At 40.6% G+C, this 22,331-nt stretch overlaps 1 protein-coding gene across 1 annotated transcript in view; it reads left to right on the top strand.

The window, feature by feature from the left end:
* The first annotated feature begins 11,386 nt into the window (after positions 1-11,386).
* LOC146652786 (filamin-A-interacting protein 1-like) overlaps positions 11,387-22,331 on the top strand; it is a 49,841-nt gene continuing 38,896 nt past the window's right edge. The window contains exon 1 of the mRNA XM_085382561.1: positions 11,387-11,816. The gene's annotated coding sequence lies outside the window, so the exon portion shown is untranslated. The remainder of the gene's footprint in view (positions 11,817-22,331) is intronic.

Genomic DNA, 22,331 nt, shown 5'->3' with positions numbered 1-22,331 from the left:
CTCTTTATAATCCCAACATTCTATAAAAATTGTTATTCATGATTTATGCTTTTGTTTTGAAGGGGTCAGGGTCAGAGGCACCCATGGCCACCCCTTAGCTGCGCTTCTGGCCAAACCGGTGCAAACAAACTTCACTTTTCCAATATTTAACAAACAAATGAGCCAAGCACTTCTGAGCACTGCTTTGTGAAACAGGATTCTGGCGTGCTGAAGTCTGTCTTTATACCTCAGTGTGGTTATGTTTGATTGAGACTACATGTTGGACTGAAAGATTGCTATAAGACAAAGTTTATTCAGCCATTAGTCAGTTCCAAATTTAAAAAATATCCTTTCTTGTGCTGAAATTCAGGCTTTACTCTCTTCTTCTTTCTTTCTTTGTTATCTTAAACAACACACACAAGTACACACACATATGCATATACATACACACACATATGCATGTGTGTGTGTGTGTGTGTGTGTGTGTGTGTGTAGCTGCCTGCTGCTGCTGAAGTTCTGCCTCTGTTTGCGTGTCATCATGACCTGAGCTTCTAACTAAAGCACTTGCAGACTTTGTGACCCTGTCTCTGGGTGTGGATGTACATTTGTAAAGAAAGGTTACAAGTAAACACATTTAATTACATGTAAAAGTGAAGATTAGATCATATTTGTGGCTTTCTGGTTGTGTTATTAGTTCTTTAACCACTGTTTGCAGATTTTTTTTGCTTCTGGTCAAGTACAGTTGTTCTTTTTAAATTTGAGTCACAAAATTATCATTAAAATATCACTAACTCAAACAGGTGAGTTTGAGTTGCTTGAATTTTGATTTTTCAAATAAAATAAAGTTTCAGTTGTTATTTTTGAAAACAAAAAATGTACAAGAAAAACAATTAAGTGTATTTACATGCATATGAAGAGACGTATCTTAATTTTACACGCGTTTGATCACTTCTACTGAAACACCAAATGACTAATAGGCTGACTTTTATTTTGAAAGTAACCTACGGATGTTCAGCTTTCCATTATTTGTGAATTGGCCGACTGCTGACCTACACATATATCGACATAAGCAAATACAACTTTTTTCTTTTTTTTAAAAGGCATTTATCCTGAATCCGTGTTTTATAGATGTTCACTCACAGATTACCACTTAGTAAAAATAAAAGTAATGAATTAGTAATAAAACAATAAAATAAAAAAAAACCCGACAGGTATCCCAATTTTAAACAAGGCAGTATAAAATAAAAATAAAACAAAACAAAACAAAATAAAATAAAATGATTGCAATTCTGAAACCAGAATTTAAGAAAAGAAAAGCTTCTAGACTGAGGTAATGTGACAAAAATATGACTTCATTTTAAATTTCTCTAACAATTCTTGTCAGAGACAGGTGTGTTGATTAATGATTTATCCTGATAGGTCAAAAGATAAGATTTCCCGCTTCCCCTTTTATTCTTCATGCTGTGCACTCTGTAGTTTCATGCACTCTGTAGTTTCATGAAGAGACGGCGACGATAGCTAGATGGCGATGTTCCTCATAGATCTGAGACAAATTATGATGTCATTGCAAAAATTCCTGCACAGTGATTTCACACTCTGCCGCACATACAGTCAGAGGCACTTTAAACTCCTCGTTTTCAGATTTAAAGATGTAGCTGTATTTGACTATAATACTAATAGATTTTCAAAATAAACTTTACAACCCTCTTAAAATTAAAATAAATAAATGTCGTGACTGTGAGACCTCTCCTCTGTGAAATTTAAACAGTAGAATGAAGGGAAAAGAGGCAAAAGGTTGCCCATCCTTCCATCCAGCCTTTCATCGATCCAGAGCCGGCCCAAGGTTTTATGGGGCGTAAAGCAGAAACTGATTTTGGTCCTGCTTCTAAACCTACCATCAGAAATCTACCCCAGCACTACCAATACGTGTCAAGGGCTGTGTGCGGCAGGCAGGAATGGACCCAAAATGCAGACTCCAGGAGGCAAATGTGAACTCAAATTTAGATTTATTGCTACACGGCAGAAAACGAACTAAACTGTGACTACAAATAACTAAACAGGCAGGCTGGCAGACACAACACACAGTTTAGAATGATGGAGATTGTGACACAGACCAAGGAAAACACAGGGCTTAAATACACAAAGTTGGTAACACAGCCTGGACAAATCAGAGCTAACAAGACACATGAAGCAAAGCAGACTTAGCTGACAAAGGACAAGGACTATCAAAGTAGACAGGAAACACACAGACTGAACCAAAGACATGGCTAGACACTGAGAGAGGTAAAACTTAATCACTAAATGCAAGGAATAAACAACCTAACATGAACCACTCAGATAACCTAAACTTGGAATATTCCTTTAACCCACTAGACAAAGAAAACTAGAACATAATGAAATAAACAAAATCAAACAACCAAAAACACGAAACACTGGGTCGACGACCCAGGCAACCTAACAATACAGATCATATGTACTGTTAATGCATTACACATCAAACACAACCGTTATCATGGATGACTAATGAGAGAAATGAAATAAACCTGAAGATGATACATTTTAAAAACAAGTTCACTGTTTTAATTGTTTTATGAGTGGTGGAAAAGACAGAAGATCCATCCAGGAGTTTGAGCACAGAAACCCAGGCTTCCCTCACCCCGGGCACCTCTTCCAGCTCACTGAGTCATTCCCAGGCCAGTCAAGACATGTAATCCCTCCAGCGAGTTCTGGGTCTTGAAGCTCTGAGTCCCAGCCAACTGAGCTCCTAATCTTATCTCTAAGGGAGAGTAGGAAACTAATTTCAACCACTTGTACCTACGGTTTAATTTTTAGTCACTACCCAGAACTCATGACCATAGGGGAGGGTGGTCCCCCCTGTGAATCGCCACCTTATTGGAGTGGAGGGGTTTGTGTATATTGTCAGAGGCAATTTGTCCTTGGCAGGGTCTTCAAAGGCAGATTGAGATAAAGTTCTTTGTCTGGGTGAGGGGACAGACAAAGAGCAACTTATATCACCCAATGAAATAACAGAAAATATGAAACTAATTAAAAGAATTTACTGACTGGATCACTAACAGGAGGTTTTAAAGCATAATGCCTGTGGTTTCCATACAACATCACCTGAGCTCATTACATGTTCAGTGAACTGAAGGCATGGTTGATGCTTTTGTTGAACTGATTTCATGAGACTTAATCTCTCCAGCTGAACAAACCCAAGCACTTCATCTAAGAGGCTTCCAAAGGGCATCTTGGACAATTTCAATTTCAATTTTATTTATACAGCACCAAATCACAACAACATTTGCCTCAAAGCACATTATATTGTAAGGTAGATCCTACAATAATACATAAGACAAAAACCCAACAATCATATGACCAAACACTGGGTGGGAAGGAAAAACACCCTTTTAACAGGAAGAAACCTCAGAACCAGGCTCAGGGAGGGGCGGCCATCTGCCACGGCTGGTTGGGGAGAGAGAAGGAAGACAGGAAGAGAGTGGAAGAGAGCCAGAGATTAATAACAAGTATGATTCAGTGCAGAGAGGTCTATTAACACATAGTTAAAGAAGAAGAAACACTCAGTGCATCATGGGAATCCCCCAGCAGCCTACACCTATTGCAGCATAACTAAGGGAGGATTCAGGGTCACCTGATCCAACCCTAACTATTTGCTTTAGCAAAAAGGAAAGTTTTAAGCCAAATCTTAAAAGTAGAAATAGTGTCTGTCTCCTGAATCCAAACTGGAAGCTGGTTCCACAGAAGAGGGGCCTGAAAACTGAAGGCTCTCCTTCCCATTCTACTTTTAAATACTCTAGGAACAACAAGTAAGCCTGCAGTGTGAAAGCAAAGTGCTCTAATGGGGTGATATGGTACTACAAGGTCATTAAGATAAGATGGGGCCTGATTTTTTAAGGCCTTGTATGTGGGTCAGATGTTCAAACCACCACAGCTGATGTGGAGAAGCAGAATCTGTACTGTGAGCTTGTACTAATCACCATCCTATGATGGTGCAGTGGCTTGTGTGCCTGAGTGTTCCCTGGAGATATGATGTCGTGGGAAATTTCCCCCTGGTAGAGTCTTCCAAGGCAAGATGGGCCTCGGTGAGGAACCCAGACTAAGCCAGTCCTGGTGGTTGTTCCTGGCCAGCTCAGTCTGAACAAACAAGGGGGGTGGCATCATCCGTCCTGTGGACCCGGCCTTACAAGTCATTAAGTGTTTATTTTTTTGTTTTATAACCACATATTTTATCTTTTATTTTGAGACCAATACCATTTTAACCCAAAGCAAAGCAATATTTGCTTATAATATACACAACATTGTGTTTTCTAAGCAAATATTTGCTAAAAATGTGTAAAATGCAGCAAAAATTTCTTTGTATAACTGCATAATGTATCCGTGTGCTAGTTTAAGAAAAACAAGATGATCAGTGAGTTTCGGTTGGTGTCATTTCATGTTGGTTGGACCTTACTGTGAAACTGTTTTTGAAGGATATTAAAAAATGTAATTCCCAAAAAATGTTCCAGCAAATTTTGATATCTCCAGCTGTCCTGCCACGATCCTATTCCTCCTCAGGTGAAAAAAGAAAAGGTTATTACCTCAGTCACCTGAAGTATATTTAGTCCTCTGCAGCCCTGGTTATCCACAGCGATGTTCAGAGCTCATTACAGTAAATTGAGTCACTGCCTTCCTCTGTGTGGAAGCAGTGAGATGATTATCACATGGCAGCAGTTCTCTCGTTCATCTGCGGTCCCCGCAGAGGTTCAAATTAATGGAACATTACAGATAAAACACGAGCTGTGGCACCAAACTGTGTGAGTGCAGGAGGAAGGTTGGGTGTGACGAATGAGTGAGCGACGGCGCTGTACCAGTATCATGATGCAAAGATAAACCACAGCATCTTTAACACTTTCCCCACCAGCATCTTGTGTTGAACTTACCAGCGATTTGTTCGATTTGTTGTGCTGGAATATCTCACCACTCGCAGTGATAATGTTAACGTCAACCTATTCTTCTTATTTCCACGAAAGTTGCTTTGCATGATTCAAGGTTCAAGATAACCCTTCTTTACCTTACACTGACCCTGTTCCATTGCAGCAGTGTTTCCATGGGACTATATAAGGAAAGCAGAAGACATTTATTTTAGCAAGTAACTTCTATGACATGCAAGCTAATTATAGATGAGTGCATCCACACATCAGGTGGCAGTATGGCTGGTTTGAGTCAGACTCGTGAACGTGGCCCAGAGATAGCTGCCGATGTGGGCCACATTTGGACGTTTCTTGCTGTTTGCAGAGTGCACTCAGACATCCATTAGAGTCAAGGCCTCGCTTCTGAGCTTTAAAGAAAGAGATCCAGGTCTGCACCAAAAGGTCTAATAGGTTCTCTTCTCCACCTGCTTTGAGGTAATCTTACCAACAAACACGTGTGAGACTACATACCTCTTAAGGCATGAAATAAGTTCCCACATCTCAAAGGGTCATGACTGGATTTGGATTAGAACTTTCTAAACTCTTTCAGTTTGACATGTATTTGAGAAGATGTTTTCAGTTTTTCTCCATCTTCCAAAAATTAAAACTTCTAAGCTGAACTAACTTAGTTCTTGTAAAAGTCTCACACAAATCCATCTGTATCTTTTTGAGTGATCCCACTAAGAAACAAATTCGAAATCATACGTTGACGTAACCTGAATTAAATGGGATCTAAACTGCACACCAGAGTGACTTTAGACCTGCTGATGTGTGTCTGGATGACAGACACACATCAGCATGACTTTCGGTTTTTTGTTGACTACTTCATAGTTTATGTACAGTGGGGCAAAAAAGTATTTAGTCAGCCACCGATTGTGCAAGTTCCCCCACCTAAAATGATGAAAGAGGTCAGTAATTTGCACCAGAGGTACACTTCAACTGTGAGAGACAGAATGTGAAAAAAAAATCCATGAATCCACATGGTAGGATTTGTAAAGAATTTATTCGTAAATCAGGGTGGAAAATAAGTATTTGGTCAATAACAAAAATACAACTCAATACTTTGTAACATAACCTTTGTTGGCAATAACAGAGGTCAAACGTTTACTATAGGTCTTTACCAGGTTTGCACACACAGTAGCTGGTATTTTGGCCCATTCCTCCATGCAGATCTTCTCGAGAGCAGTGATGTTTTGGGGCTGTCGCCGAGCAACACGGACTTTCAACTCCCGCCACAGATTTTCTATGGGGTTGAGGTCTGGAGACTGGCTAGGCCACTCCAGGACTTTCAAATGCTTCTTACGGAGCCACTCCTTTGTTGCCCGGGCGGTGTGTTTTGGATCATTGTCATGTTGGAAGACCCAGCCTCGTTTCATCTTCAAAGTTCTCACTGATGGAAGGAGGTTTTGGCTCAAAATCTCACGATACATGGCCCCATTCATTCTGTCCTTAACACGGATCAGTCGTCCTGTCCCCTTGGCAGAAAAACAGCCCCATAGCATGATGTTTCCACCCCCATGCTTCACAGTAGGTATGGTGTTCTTGGGATGCAACTCAGTATTCTTCTTCCTCCAAACACGACGAGTTGAGTTTATACCAAAAAGTTCTACTTTGGTTTCATCTGACCACATGACATTCTCCCAATCCTCTGCTGTATCATCCATGTGCTCTCTGGCAAACTTCAGACGGGCCTGGACATGCACTGGCTTCAGCAGCGGAACACGTCTGGCACTGCGGGATTTGAGTCCCTGCCGTTGTAGTGTGTTACTGATGGTGACCTTTGTTACTTTGGTCCCAGCTCTCTGCAGGTCATTCACCAGGTCCCCCCGTGTGGTTCTGGGATCTTTGCTCACCGTTCTCATGATCATTTTGACCCCACGGGATGAGATCTTGCGTGGAGCCCCAGATCGAGGGAGATTATCAGTGGTCTTGTATGTCTTCCATTTTCTGATGATTGCGCCCACAGTTGATTTTTTCACACCAAGCTGCTCGCCTATTGTAGATTCACTCTTCCCAGTCTGGTGCAGGTCTACAATACTTTTCCTGGTGTCCTTCGAAAGCTCTTTGGTCTTGGCCATGGCGGAGTTTGGAGTCTGACTGTTTGAGGCTGTGGACAGGTGTCTTTTATACAGATGATGAGTTCAAACAGGTGCCATTCATACAGGTAACGAGTGGGGGACAGAAAAGCGTCTTACAGAAGACGTTACAGGTCTGTGAGAGCCAGAGATCTTCCTTGTTTGAGGTGACCAAATACTTATTTTCCACCCTAATTTATGAATAAATTCTTTACAAATCCTACCATGTGAATTCATGGATTTTTTTTTCACATTCTGTCTCTCACAGTTGAAGTGAACCTCTGGTGCAAATTACTGACCTCTGTCATCATTTTAAGTGGGGGAACTTGCACAATCGGTGGCTGACTAAATACTTTTTTGCCCCACTGTACCTGGAAAAAAACAACTCCTTGCAGCATTTTCTTTCTTTTTTTCTTTTTTTTTTTTTTTTTAAATCTGGTTAATTTGATTGGCTGTGCTACAGCTCACGCACACATACGTACGGAGTGTGGTTTGAATAAATGAAGTGAATTAATGGTAGACACTTTCCATATAATATGAGTGTTCAATTTTATATTTGGGGTGAAATATCAAGTCTTTTCAAGTAAACCGGTTCAAGTCCAATTCATGTCCCAGGTCATTGGTGTAAAAGTCCAAGTCAAGTCACAAGTCTTAGAACATTTTTTCAAGTCAAGTTTAAGGTCATAAAATTAATGACTCGAGTCTGACTCGAGTCCAAGTCATGTGACTCGAGTCCACACCTCTGCCGGATGACTCCTGAAACAAAAATGGACTGACGCTTACCTCCTTTCAGTGTGTGGGTGTGTGAACATGTCACCGTCCAGCAACTGTTTTATTTCATGGATTGATCCTTCACATGTATTTGGCACATTTATAAGACTGAATATTTCCAGGAAGACCAGGCTGATCTCCAGAACATGAACGTGTGTGTGTGTGTGTGTAATTATGCAAGCCGTTTTGGCTTCGCTTTTATGAAAGGCGCTGACAGGATTCAATATGTTGAAGGATAAAACTAAAGCTCCTTTAACAATGTTTGTTCATGAAAACATCTCAGAGAGATCACTCCCTGATAAGAAAATCACTTTTCTTAAAAGCACAAACTCAGCTGTGTTGTGTCTGCTGAAGCTGGTTGTCAAACTTTGCAACAACACGCAGCTCCGGTTCTCACTCTTCCTCATTGATAAAGTCAAACTCAGAGCTGCTTTATTAGGAACAAATGTTGCTGCGTTCACAGCCCTGAATAAATCACGTCGTGTTTGAAAAGCCTGGTCTGATCCAGCCTCAGGATGGCTGTTGAAACAGTGATTTTACTTTACATCTGAAAACAATCAATGACGAGAAATTAGCGCGCAAACACGCCCATTGTTGTACACAGCTGAGCCAGACTCAAGCTGAGCCGAAGATCACTGAAAAAATAACATTTACAACCTCATTGCTGACTACAATAAACCACAACATGATTAATAACACTATTACAAAGCAGTCGGTCCAAAAAGTGTTTGTTTTCCTGTTTCAATTGAGTCATATTACAAATACATGAACTCAAATATTTTCCATATGCACATCTTTAAAAGGCTGTTAAAGGTCTTAAATTGATTCTTAGAAATTCTCAGACCTTTAAAGTTTTGTCTGCTTACGTTAATGTTGGTCATATCCCGTAGCTTTAAGGGAACAAAGGGATATTTGGTGGAAAAATGTTAATAGTTTTTTACGTGTGCTAGTTAGAAGGTCTAATTTTTGTAACCCTATTAACAAGATTCTCAAGGGCAAATTTCAAACTGTGAAAAATCACATTTTCTGAGAACTTAGAGTTAGTTTAAGGTTACCAGGTAGGGCTTGTGTTCAGCATTAAGGTTCAGGGGTTACTTAGGGATTAAGTTGTGTAACCAATGAGAATATTAAGTAGTATAAATAAACATATACATGTGCCCACAGATTGGATATGCATTGATTTAGAGGTACATGGAAACACATCTTAAAAGCACGGGAACAGTATTATAAATTAGAGCAACTCTTCCTACACATGGACATAGAACCTGAACGAAGAGCCTAAAACACACAGATTAGGATTAAAGATTAGGGGTAAAGATGACTTTGCAGACGTTCCAGGCACTGGTTGCCTAGGTAACCCTCTAATGCATCAACAACATCCTCCACTCTTATTGGTAGTTACTCTTGTTTACCTGAGGACTTGCCCACTTTGAGTGTATCATTACACTGCAGCTCCATCTGAATCTGCACAGGTGCAGTTCAGCAAAGTCCGCTGACTTGGTTCAACATTACTTGGCAACAGGGAAAGTGAGGCAGGTTGCACTGGTGCATTTGTGACAGCTTCACTTGAAATGCCTTCACTGCATCATACATGCCATGTCCATGAACTGACAGATTTCCTTGCTGAGCTCAAAAACTTTATTGAGAATTTTTATCCCAACTCAGCCAACGGACCTCTGTCTGATAAGGAATGTGGGCAAACTCTGAATCTATTTCCCACATAAAAGACTGAAATTGACGGTGATTTAAACTTTTAGCTCAGATAAAATTTACGGTCTGCGTTACGGTGATCATTACATGCTCTATTTTTAGGACTTTACCTTTCCTGGTGTATGATGCAGTGATATGCTGTTAACTCACTGGTACAGTTCTCCTCCTGCATCTTTACTCGCATCCTGCTGACTAGCAGATGGAGCGCCGGTGTTGTGTGGCTTATTTCACCGCACAACACCGGCGCTCCATCTGTTGTAAGTCCAACAAGTTTGTCCCTGGGCAGTTTCTTTTCCTGTCGTTGTCCCGTGCATTGATTTAATGTTCAATATTTCCTCTCCACGGATGAAGATGGCCAGCTGTGCAATGTCCATCATGTCTGTACTTTCATCCACAGCAAGAGAGTATGCAATAAAGTTTTTGCTTCTTTCACACAACTGTGTTCTTAAATCAGTGGCCATCTCACAAACCCGATCAGCAATCGTATTTCTCCTCAGGCTCACATTTGCCAAAATCTGCGTTTTGTCTGGACACAAGACAACGCACAGCTTCATCATGCAGCTCTTCAGAGTGGTACCGGGCTGATTTGGCTGTCTCCTCTGCTACAATAAAATTTTCTTTCACAACAGCTTCACTTTGTGATTTTGCTCTGGTGGAAAACGTCTGCTGAAATGTCAGATTCTTCTTTAGCTCTTCTACTTCTGTAGTTTCTGATCTGCATTTAGGTTTTTCAGCTTATCCTGACGTTTTGTCTCGTAGTGCCGTCTTAAATTAAATTCCTTAATTACAGCCACATTAGCTCCACTAATAAGACACACAGGTTTACCAGCAATGTCTGTAAACATATATTCAGTCACCCATTGGCGCTGAAAGGCTCTGCTTTCAGAATCAACTTTTCTCTCCACCATTGTGAGCGGCTAGCTTCGCAATAACAGAAGTTTGACTTGATTGACGCGGGAATGTTCCCAGTTAGCCTAGCGTTCAGCAAGGAGGCTGCAGCGCTGCATTATGGGAAGATGCTGGATCTAGGTTTAGGGGTTAGATTCATGGGGGTTAGGGTCAGTGATTGTGGATAAATTTCAGGGGGTCAGGATTAAAAATTAGGAGTCAGATTAGAGATGGTGGCACTGTTGCATTACCAAGTTCCTGCTCTGAATGTTTAACTTGTTTAAATAGAGAATACATGATATATGTTTGTGTTTGTGTACAGACATATTCACATAAATAAAATTATATTTAGCAGCAGTCGGGCAATTCTGTATTCAGAATTATTCAATGTGAGCAGGACAAAAGTGGGTCTAAAAAGCTAAACGTTACATAAATTATTAAAAAAGAGGTCAAGTTTAGTAAAAGTGTGAGGATTAGAAAGGTTGGGAATAAAACTGAGGTTAGAGAAGGGGTGAGAAGGTCAAAGAAATGATTGTCAAAGACACTCGTTAGGGTTAGGGAAAGGTGAGAAGATGGTGTGTTCAAGTTTAGGGTTAGGGTTAGGAAATAAAGAAGATGGGGAGTGCTTGGAAGAAGTGAATGAGACAAACTGACTATTTAAGGTAAAAACACATGAAAACAAAGCAAATCTGAGAGCTGATAGTTCACCATGAATACCAGAAGTTTACTGATCTTGTTTATTCAAGTTAAATCCACTTAATTTTGAGTGATCAACTCAAGTACAGTGATGTCACATTAACAGAGGGGCAGGAACATCTGGGTTTCATGCTGTTAAGAATAAAAATATTTTGGAGTGAAACAAAACAAACCACAACTCAAGCCAAACGCACCCAAACCTAGTCCTTTGGCTGTGAGAGGAGGAGAAGGTGTGGTCAGGGCTGATAGCTCAGCTGTTGGGGGTTTGGACGAGCCTCAGTCAGTCCGTCAGTCAGTTGAGCTGCTAACACAGAGTGAGAGCACGGGTTAAATATAGAGCAGAGCCTCAGTGCTGATGACCGGGAACAAGCAGGCGTAAAGAGAGAGGCTGAACATCCTGCGGCAAAAAGAGAACTTATTTTATTTCAGCTCAGAGAAAGAGTCTGTTTATTCTCATCTCTGCCCTCGCACGATCCCCTCCCCTCTCTCTCTGTCTTCAGTTCTCACTCATACTCTCTCGGCCAGTGAGCATACAGCCCAAACTTGGAGAGGACAAAGCTTCACCATGCTCCAACTTTGGCAGAAAAGGAGACACAGTGAAGGCTGGATTTAAGATTTAAAGGAAAGAAGACAGACACGCTGGTGTGGTGAGTGCTGGAGAAGAAGTGAAGTATTAATAAGGACTGGAGTCATTTTGGGACCGAACAGCTGTGACACTAAGAGCTACCAGGTTTGTAACTCTGATTTCTGGCTTGTTTTGATATATTTGTTTTAATTTGCCACAAAGAAATCTAGAAAAACATCTGACCACTACTGAAATGGGTATGTGCCATCATATTTGCCAACATGCCAATATCATAGACCGATAATTTTGAAAATATATTGGCGTATACCATTACTGAAACACCTTACACTGATGGAAGCAAAACAGTATTTATAATTTTTTTGCGCATTTATTTATTGTTTGCAGTTATTATACAAAAAACAGGACAATCATATAAAAACATACTTTTTCCTCAAATATTCAGAAATGCAAAGATACAGAGATCTGTATAAAGAGTTGGTGAATCACAACTGCTATTAAAGAAAAAAAAAATCCAGACAAGATCATCTGAACTAAATTAAATGTCAGCTAACAGAAAAACTGAGATAAATATAGGTTTTATATCACCAAGTAAACAGTATGAGAAGTTATCAAAATGTTTATTTGAAATTAAAAAAAACTCCACAACAAATAAATATCCAGAGTCCAAATATAATGATTAAAATAAAGAAATCAGGATATTTCAATAAATAAAGCAGTTTACATTAAAGATTTGTTACAGTAGTTTATATCAGCTAATTACTTAAGGTAGTTTTGAAGTGTTGTTCCATATTATTGGCAGCTGAATTATTTCCCGTTTTTTCATCAGAAAAAAATCAGACAAGCTTGGTGTTCTGCTTCCTTGTAACTTCATTCACTAAATAATCAAAAATACTAATAATCAGAAGTGTGGAAATGTTATATTTAAAATGTGTCTTGTCGATGCACAGCAACATCAGTCATACAAATGACGTTGCAGAACCAAATAGTCAGCTGAGGGAGGAGGTCAGGGTGGATGGACGGGTCAACAAAACATCAGCAGTGACTCAAACCAAGCTATTTATGGAAGCCTGACTCATGACGGTGGATTTGATCTGTAATGGAGTGAAAAACGTGATCTAAGCTAAGTGTGATGTGTGTGCGTTCAGTTTAGAAATGATAACATTATTAGTTATTATTAGGCAAAAATATTTTAAGGTCATTGCTGTAAATCCAGTTAAAATGGTCACTAATTAACATTTGCTGCTTTGCGACTTTTATAATACTGAAAAATCAACAGGATTTCCAACTACCTTAAGACCTCAGAGACAAAAATATGAAGCACATTTTTATGAGGTTGGGGTCAGGTTTGAGCTCACAGGCTAATAAACCTCTTCATGAACCTTTTACCTCACCTGTAAATGTTTTATCAATTAAAGCATATCCAAATAATTCATGATGAATGATTAAACTTACTCAGAATTACTGAAAGCGGTAAAATGTTTTTTGTTTACAATTTAACGGGTTTAAAGGCCTTCCTTTCCAAACTTGATTATTTCATCACATACTGCACATTCATGATGCAAATTCTAGACTCTAAAAGGAGAGTGGGAGGCCATGCTCTGGTTTCCCACACGGATCACTTTAATAAATGTCCAAAGAAAAACTGTACTCTTATCCCATGCCAGGTTTTTCTAATAGATTTATTAATATAACCCCCAAATCATAAATTTGTCTGCACAATCTCTTCAACAAACAACATCCTTTAACCTAGAAATGGAAAATATGACAGAAGCAGATGATGCAGTAGATGTCTGCGCGAAGCTGGCAAAAATAGAAAGCGTGTGGAGTTACAAAACAGAGACACAGAAAGGCTCAAGTGTCACAAATAACATTCAGAGTTCAGTTTGTGCAGCATACCACACCCTGCATCCCCCAACCCTTGACTCTGATGGGAAATCTGGCCGAACAGTAGAGGGGACAGATGTGTGCACAGAGAAACAGTGTAGTAGATTTGCACCATCAACAGTTGAGAAAGAACTGTTGTGAAAATGATTGTGTAGGACCTAAACACCTACTGCAAACCAACCACACAATTCAGGTATTTAATGGACAAAAGGATGACGGTGCTGCTAGACAAAGATTGAGATCAAAAACATCTGAATGACCCATGATACCTGATGGTCCACCATGGAGAACTGAAAGAGGAAAAGAGTGAAAAGAAAAATGACAGATGGCGATGTGACTAAATCTTGGGTGGACAAGTGTTCGAGTATTTAAAAAGTCTAGGAAACAGACTGTAGTGTCACTGACTGAAACCATAGTCTTCATAGCAAACACCAGGGTCTCACTATGTTATAAACTCAGGGATGGGATTAGTAAGACTGGCACAGTCACTGATCCTAACTCTTAGGTTTTCGTGCAGGGTTAATGTTGTGAAGAGGTGCATGTTAACTCAAACCACCATCTTCAAACCTAACGTTGTAGCAAAGAAGTCAAATGGCAAGTCGGGGGAAAAAAAAGTAGAAAACAAAAATCTCCAAACCAGATGTTTGGCTGTTTGGCTGAGAAACCTGCGGGTTAATACTACCCCCATGCTTTTAACCTTCCAAAACTGGCGTGGTACATCTTTAATACAAGACTGTTGTCTCCACCTAAACACAGGGAGGAGCTAAAATCCTGCAACATAGTGATTTGATGGTCAACAATCAGGAGGAGGAGCAGGCCATCCGCTAACTGGAAAGTTGGTGGTTCGATCCCTGGCTGCTCCTCTCTGCATGCCAAAGTATGCCAACATACTTCTGGTTCTGGAGCATGAAGCCAACAATCTGCATAAACCTGCATGGTTTTTAAAGGCCAGCAGGGGGTGACTCCTCTGATGGCAAAAAGAAATCTGTCCTTAACTTGGTTTCTGTGTGAGCTTAGTAAACACTTTCCTGATGAGTTTATGGTCTCCGTCTCTAGTTTCAAGTCTTACTTAGTGCAGGAGGATTTTCAGTTTGTGCCTTTTGGTCCCACTTGAGTTAAAAAAGCAGGGTTTGGTTAATGACTGGCCTACACTGACACGTATTGTCCCTGAGGTTCTGAGGCACCCCTTGCTAGTCAGCTGAGTTTTTGAAACTGAAAAGACTCAGGGCTTCTTAAACTCTCTCGAATTCTTGAATTTGATTGGTTGACAGATTATACAGCCAAAATTGATCTTAAATGCAACAAAAGCGAAGTGACCTTAATCATCTCCTTTCCAGGTCCTGCTGTTACACTTGGGATCTATTAGAGCAGCTTTGTATGATTCACAGTTCAAAATAATCCTTATTTATTTCATACTGGGCCTCAGTACAACCTCTCATTTCATGTCATTTCTGTAACAAGCCATTTTGGCTCTTCCCCCTTTGAGACAACTTGATTCTGATTGGCTGTCTCTTGCAAACAGAGGGATTTAAGATGGGATCATCAGGGATATCCACTTCCTGTGGCATCATAGGGGATTGCAGGGATTTCTTGAACATGCTGTACGCTGACTTCTTCATTTGGAGCAAGAGATACATGACAGAGAATAAGGAAAAGCAGACTCGGCTCAGCTTTGTGTAGGTGCTGTGTGTAAACGAGAAATTATCAACCTTTTAAATAAGGCTGAAGTGGGGCCAAAATAAAACCTTCAGAACTAAAGTGTAAGTGTGATCAGTTAAATGCTTCCAGGCGTCATTTAGATGTATAGTGACGGCTTCAATAATGAGTTACTGGAATGGAGCGACACCCACTGAGCCACGCTGAGTGTGTCGTTACTGAGTCATGAAAGGATCGTCTGTGAGACACTCGCTCAGTGAATCAGTGAGTTATGACTCCCTTATTCACAGCCCAGTAAAGGCTGGTTTCAGGAAGCAGTACATCAGGAGGCATTAATTTAATAGATGTTTTACCAGAGTGCTTAAGCGCCGATCAGCTGAGAGACAAGCTCTGCTCTTTCCGACACAGTTTCTACAGCAGCTGGGCGGAGATGCTGCAGCAGGAAAACAATTTTCAGTCACACAAGGTTTGTTGTGTCCAGACTGAAATATCTATAAGCAGCTAATGAATGGAAAACATGAACGTTTGTGCAAGTATGCTCTGCAGTCAAGTGCCATTAGTTTTCCTGAATGAAAGAAAACTTGTGTTACACTAATAGTAGTAAAGATGTACTGTGTTATGGTTTTATGGTATTCCAGAGATGTAATGGGATCATTATGAGGGGAACGTAATTGTAAAACGTTTTTTGAATTATAGCATGTTACTTCTGGTGGAGGGAAAAGCCCCGCTGGGTTGGTTCAAGCCTGCCCAGGACCTTCGTGCTGCACCCTGCTCATCCACCCCTATGGTCTCCTGTAATTTGGTCTGTTTAAACACTTTGACTTACAGTTTTTTCTGAATGCTTAAACCCTAACTGTGATTCCTGTAGCACAATCTCTAAAACTATTCAGACTTATAGCAAAACCACTCACTGAGTTTGCAAAACTAAAAGCACAAAAACTGCTTTGCACTCAGTTTGCAATTTTGTAACACACACTTTGCAAAACTGTAGGCACAATTCACTGCACAACACTCAATTACCAAATTTCCAACACACTCCTAGCAAAAGTATACACATGTATGGCTATCATTAACACTAATTTGCCAACTGTCTGGCACACTTTCACATGTGAAAACTTCTTTAGATAATTAGTTCACTTTGCAATCAGCCTAAGCACTATAATACAGGTAAGCTGTGTGTGCGGAGTACAATGGAGGGAGCAGAAAGAGTGAGAAGTAGAGGAGGCCGAGGAAGAGGACGTGGAGGTGAAGAAGTAGGATGAAGAGGACGACAAGGACAAGGAGGAGCAAGAGGAAGACGAGGAGGGGGGAGAGGAAGACGAGGAGGGGGGAGAGGAAGGGTAGGAAGAGTAAGAAATAGAATTGCTGATGACATCAGAGCTACAATAGTGGACCATGTAATCAACCGTCGAATGACCCTGAGGGTAGCTGGCCAACGGGTCCAGCCTAACTCGAGCCGCTACACTGTAGCAAGTACCATAAGGACATCTTGAAATGAGAATCGGTGAGTACAGTCACTTCGCACAAAGATTTGTAGCACTGCCATATGCCAATGAGAAACACACCAATACCATTGATGTAAAAATACGGAAATTGTTACTTTACAGAATTGCTAGATGACCAGATGCTGGGGCAGAGGAAGCATGTTCACTGCAGACCAAGTAACCCATATAGTCATTATGGCGATTGCAAATAATCCTATACTTGGAAATAAACACTTGTGTTTGTTTTGATGTGTTTGAATAAACACCAGTACTTGAAGTTTGGATCCCTCTATGCTTATGGATCTATGACAGAAGTATGAGCTCAAACTGACATAGCCTACCTTGTGCACAGAGAAAGCAAAAGCCAGATGTGTTTTGTATTCATACCATCAGTGTGCAGTTGGCGCATTGTGTGCTAAGTAGATGATGGCTTGTGTGTACTGTTTGATACGGAAACACCATTTTTACGATGGTGTGAAGAGTTAATCTAGCTGTGTTTGCTTTTGCAAGAGAACTACAATGTTTTGATTATTGGGTGACAGGTTTTCTTATTTGTGTGAAGAGGTTTGCAAAATTAGCCAATAGTTACAAAAAATGTGCTTACGCAATCAGAAAAAACTGTAATCATTGAGAGTCAGTGAGAAGTGTTTAGCAGTGGTGCAGGCTTGTTGGTCTGACTGGCACTGACTGTATAAAAAATGCACATAGCGATAGTGATGTCACTCATTGGTGTAGTACCCCTTATTGTGTAGCTTCAGTGTTTTAGGATTCTGGTTGCATCATGTCAGGTGCAGTAGGCAGAATGAAGGACCCAAATGCAGGACTTGTACTTGGAATGTAAACTTAAAGCAGCAGCTTTTTTCGTTGGGAAAAATCCTCCATAAAATAACTTACAAAAACCAAAACCCTGAACATGGAAACTAAGAACTTAACACTTGGAAACAAGGAGCAGGGAACTAAGAATAATAGAAACCAGAAACCTGGAGAAACTTACAGCACATAGAGTATTACAACAACAGACAGAGGAAAACACAGGGCTTAAATTCACAACGGAGTAACGAGGGAATAGGAAACAGGAGGAAAACAGAGCTTGGACTAATCTGACATAACGAGACGTGGAGGAAGCAAAACCAAATGCACTGAACACAGGACAAGGAACTATCAAAATAAACAGGAAACCTTCACAAAGATGCAGACTTGACACTGTGACATGGAGACACGACTGACTAGGAACATGAAACACAGAGACTAGAGTAACTAAACATGGAACACAGGGAAGGCATAGAGACAGAAAACTAGAAACTAGGAATTATAAATATAACACACATAAAAAAAATTAAAGAGAACCAAACCCATGAAAAACAACAAATCAAATAATATAACTTAACCCAGAATTACACAGACCCAGTAGTGTAACACCTCCATGTTGGTTTGTGAAACAAAAAGGGAAAAAACTGTACATACACAACACACCAGCGCATCCGGATGACATTGAGAGAAAATCCTGGAATTTTAATTTCCAAAACTAGAGCACAAAACAGCAGATGTCTGTGAAGGCTCTCAGTCATCCAGGTCATCGTAGTCTAAGGAGCTTGGAAAGAAAAGCGTCTGGACTTCTTTAAGTGGCTTGAAGACGTTTTACCTCTCATCCAAGAAGCTTCTTCTGTTCTAGGGTCAAATGGTGGAGAGTCCCAGATTTAAGCCCTGTGGGAGTATCCCATCGAGAGGGACAATCAATCCCCTAATGATCCTCTACCTAATCACATGAGTAGGTCACAATCAGCCAAGGTTTCGGGTGAGCTCATGGTGAAACCTAGCCCCACCCTATCATGTGATTTCCTGAGGTCAGATGGCCCGGGATGTGGGGGTTAAGGCGTCTGGGAAGGGATCTCAAAACTGTATTATAGATGGCAGACAGTTGGTGTCTTAAGCCACCACCTCTGTTCAAAGATAGTCGCTCACTGTGGACATAAATTGCTTCTTGTGACCTTTGTCCTTAAGATGCAGATGGACAGCTGAGTCTTGTCCTGTGGAGGTGGCTCTTCTATGTTGTACCATGCGTTTGTGAAGTGGCTGTTTGGTCTCGCCAATGTAGAGGTCTGGGCATTCCTCGCTACACTGTACAGCACACACTACATTGTTAAGTTTGTGTTTAGGAGTTTGTGTAAGCGTTCTCGGACATTGAAACGGCTGAAAACGCTTACGCTCCAGTCATGCGCATGCGTGCAATGCAAGACGATTCGACCTGCCTCATTTCTGTCTGCCGTTTATTTACTTTCCGGCTCTTTGAAACATTGCGGTAAAATGTTGAGGAAAAGCACCGAGTTTTTTAAATGGACTTACAATGAGGTGGAGTTGTTGCTGCGAGTAACACAAAAGTACAAAGTTGGAAAAGCAAGTGAGAATTAAAGAATTTGAAGAAAAGCTATCTGGAGCATGTACAAAGAGATATTAATATTTAATAGGGCTGTCAAAATTGAGAGCAAACAAAACAACTGCTGTATAATGCCCTCCGTCAATGTCATCGTTTTCGAAAAGGCTCCAGGTTCGCTGTCCACACTGCAAAGTGAAAACGGCGTTTTCAAATGTATCCGTTTTGGAGAGCGTTTTCAAAACGCTGCATTTTCCTTTACAAAAAACGGCGTCTCAGTGTGGACGGAAGGTCAAAACGGAGAGAAAAAGATGCATTTTCGCAATACCGTAGTGTAGTAGTGAACATAAGTTGGTGGGAGAAAGAAACCACGGGACACGTGGCAGTATCAAACCAGGATAGAGGGAGGAAGGAAGGGCAGTCCTGTATTGGTGTAATGTGGATCCATCCCTGTGGCGACCCCTTGGAAAATAAGGGAGTGGCCAAAAGTGCTCAGTCAGCTGTGTGGAGTTAGTGTTCTTTCTGCACACACATGGGTGCTATGGGTGCTTCCTCCCACAGTCCAAAGACGTACGCATTATTTTAACCAGTGATTCTAAATTTGTTGCTGGTGTGAACGTTTTGTCTGTGTTAGCCTTGCGCTGACAGATGACCCTCAATGACTCTAAGCTGGATGAACATCCATCCATCCATCCATCCATCTTCGTTCGCTTTATCCAAGGGGCAGCAGCCTAAGCAGAGAGGCCCAGACCTCCCTCTCCCCAGCCACCTCCTCCAGGTTATCTGGGGGAACCCCAAGGCGTTCCCAGGCCAGCCGAGAGATATAATCTCTCCAGCGTGTCCTGGGTCTGCCCCGGGGCCTACTCCCGGAGCAGACCCAGGACAAGCTGGATGAACAGTTTTGAAAAATGGTTGAATGGAAGAAAACAGATTTTCTGTAGCACCTTCTTAGGAATAAACCCACAGTAGCATAAAACATGGTGGGTTATGTGGAACTGCCTGGACCCAGGACACTGTCGTAAAAGAGAGTTTTAATCTCAAAAATGTATTTGTTTAGTAAAACCTTAACAACAGAAAGAAAAAGGTGCTCATCTTACTCTTTCTGGTGGCTAACAAAAATGTAAAAAAATAAAATAAAAATAACCCTAAAAAAAATTCCAGGTAAAACAAAATTAAAAAACAGAAAAAAGTAAAAAATGAATACAAAAAATTCCTTCATTTTAAAATCTTACATTGTACTGTATTTTAACATTTTGTTTCTGCACATAAAAAAAATGAAGATTGGAAACCATCTGAAAATATTTTAATCATGTATTATCAGATGAAGTCTGCATATTTGTGAAATCTGGACCGATGTGCACTATATAAGAAGCTTATATATTGTTCCTTTACTCCTTAATGTTTGTGCACTGGACTCCTCGGGCACAGCCGGACCTGACACAGGCTACAAACCTTCACATGTTTCCTTTGGATTAATTTCATGGTTTTGCTTTGGTTCTGATTTTGCTTTGAGGATTGAACTATACATCAGACGTCTCTTCTTCTATTTAAAAATGTTCCCGCTTTTATGTGTTTCAGAGCTGAACATTAAACAGAGAAGGTCTTTAACTCGACCTCCTCTCTGTTGTTGTACTCAGCATACTCCGACCCTGCCCAGATCTCCTGGGACCTTCCCTTTGCTTTGCTAGCTATTTTAAAAAGTGTGCATACAGGCAGCAAAAAACAACAACAAAAAAACAAACAAAAACCAACGGATGGGAATAAAAAGCAGCATAATTAAATTTTTGAATGTGGAAATTGTTTGCTTGACCCGTCCGTCAGCACGTTATTTTTCAAAATTATCAAACATAATCTGCAACATGAAACCACTGATTAGAGTTTGGTGGCGATCCAGATGTTTGATTTGCACCAGTTGTTTCAAATCCTAACAGGATATTACAGTTTTTTCTGATTGCGTAAGCACATTTTTTGTAACTATTGGCTAATTTTGCAAAACTCTTCACACAAATAAGAAAACCTGTCACCCAATAATCAAAACATTGTAGTTCTCTTGCAAAAGCAAACACAGCTAGATTAACTCTTCACACCTTCGTAAAAATGGTGTTTCCGTATCAAACAGTACACACAAGCCATCATCTACTAAGCACACAATGCGCCAACTACACACTGATGGTATGAATACAAAACACATCTGGCTTTTGCTTTCTCTGTGCACAAGGTAGGCTATGTCAGTTTGAGCTCATACTTCTGTCATAGATCCATAAGCATAGAGGGATCCAAACTTCAAGTACTGGTGTTTATTCAAACACATCAAAACATACACAAGTGTTCATTTCCAAGTATAGGATTATTTGCAATCGCCATAATGACTATATGGGTTACTTGGTCTGCAGTGAACATGCTTCCTCTGCCCCAGCATCTGGTCATCTAGCAATTCTGTAAAGTAACAATTTCCGTATTTTTACATCAATGGTATTGGTGTGTTTCTCATTGGCATATGGCAGTGCTACAAATCTTTGTGCAAAGTGACTGTACTAACCGATTCTTATTTCAAGATGTCCCTATGGTACTTGCTACAGTGTAGCGGCTCGAGTTAGGCTGGACCCATTGGCCAGCTACCCTCAGGGTCATTCCACGGTTGATTACATGGTCCACTATTGTAGCTCTGATGTCATCAGCAATTCTATTTCTTACTCTTCCTACCCTTCCTCTCCCCCCTCCTCATCTTCCTCTCCCCCTTCCTCGTCTTCCTCTTGCTCCTCCTTGTCCTTGTCGTCCTCTTCATCCTACTTCTTCACCTCCACGTCCTCTTCCTCGGCTTCCTCTACTTCTCACTCTTTCTGCTCCCTCCATTGTACTCTGCACACACAGCTTACCTGTATTATAGTGCTTAGGCTGATTGCAAAGTGAACTAATTATCTAAAAAAGTTTTCACATGTGAAAGTGTGCCAGACAGTTGGCAAATTAGTGTTAATGATAGCCATACATGTGTATACTTTTGCTAGGAGTGTGTTGGAAATTTGGTAATTGAGTGTTGTGCAGTGAATTGTGCCTACAGTTTTGCAAAGTGTGTGTTACAAAATTGCAAACTGAGTGCAAAGCAGTTTTTGTGCTTTTAGTTTTGCAAACTCAGTGAGTGGTTTTGCTATAAGTCTGAATAGTTTTAGAGATTGTGCTACAGGAATCACAGTTAGGGTTTAAGCATTCAGAAAAAACTGTAAATGGGTCAACATATGTCTCCTCTAAACTGTTATGATGAAAGAG

This window comes from Rhamphochromis longiceps, linkage group LG15 (genome assembly GCF_057381845.1).
Source record: "Rhamphochromis longiceps isolate RC_006_pf linkage group LG15, R_longiceps_female_GT1.1, whole genome shotgun sequence".
Classification (NCBI taxonomy): domain Eukaryota; kingdom Metazoa; phylum Chordata; class Actinopteri; order Cichliformes; family Cichlidae; genus Rhamphochromis; species Rhamphochromis longiceps.
The sequence above is the reverse complement of the archived record's forward strand: the minus strand, read 5'-3'. Positions and strand labels throughout refer to the sequence as shown.